This window comes from Echinops telfairi, unplaced genomic scaffold (assembly GCF_000313985.2).
Source record: "Echinops telfairi isolate 266 unplaced genomic scaffold, ASM31398v2 ScPeMD7_6;HRSCAF=24_0, whole genome shotgun sequence".
NCBI classification, from domain to species: Eukaryota; Metazoa; Chordata; class Mammalia; order Afrosoricida; family Tenrecidae; genus Echinops; species Echinops telfairi.
In genome coordinates this window covers 3,864,382-3,864,642 of record NW_022103902.1, presented here as the reverse complement: position 1 = coordinate 3,864,642, position 261 = coordinate 3,864,382, and positions in this window count along the sequence as shown.

Here is a 261-nt window from a genome sequence, read left to right as displayed (position 1 = left end):
TGCTTAGTCCCCCTAATAATAGTTACTTTGTCCCTACTGTGGGAGTTGAGGGTTTTATTTCTTGTTTGATGGCTCTTTATTTTACCAAACATGATGTTCTTCTCTGGGGCCTGGTTGGTCCTCTGAATCATATCTGCAGTGAAGTGAAATTACTTAGGATAGCTTTTCGATTCATATTCTTCAAAACTCCCACCCAGTCACCACATGCAAATAAAGGGTAGAGAGCTCAGGGATTAACTCAATTTTGAAATTGCCCTGGGT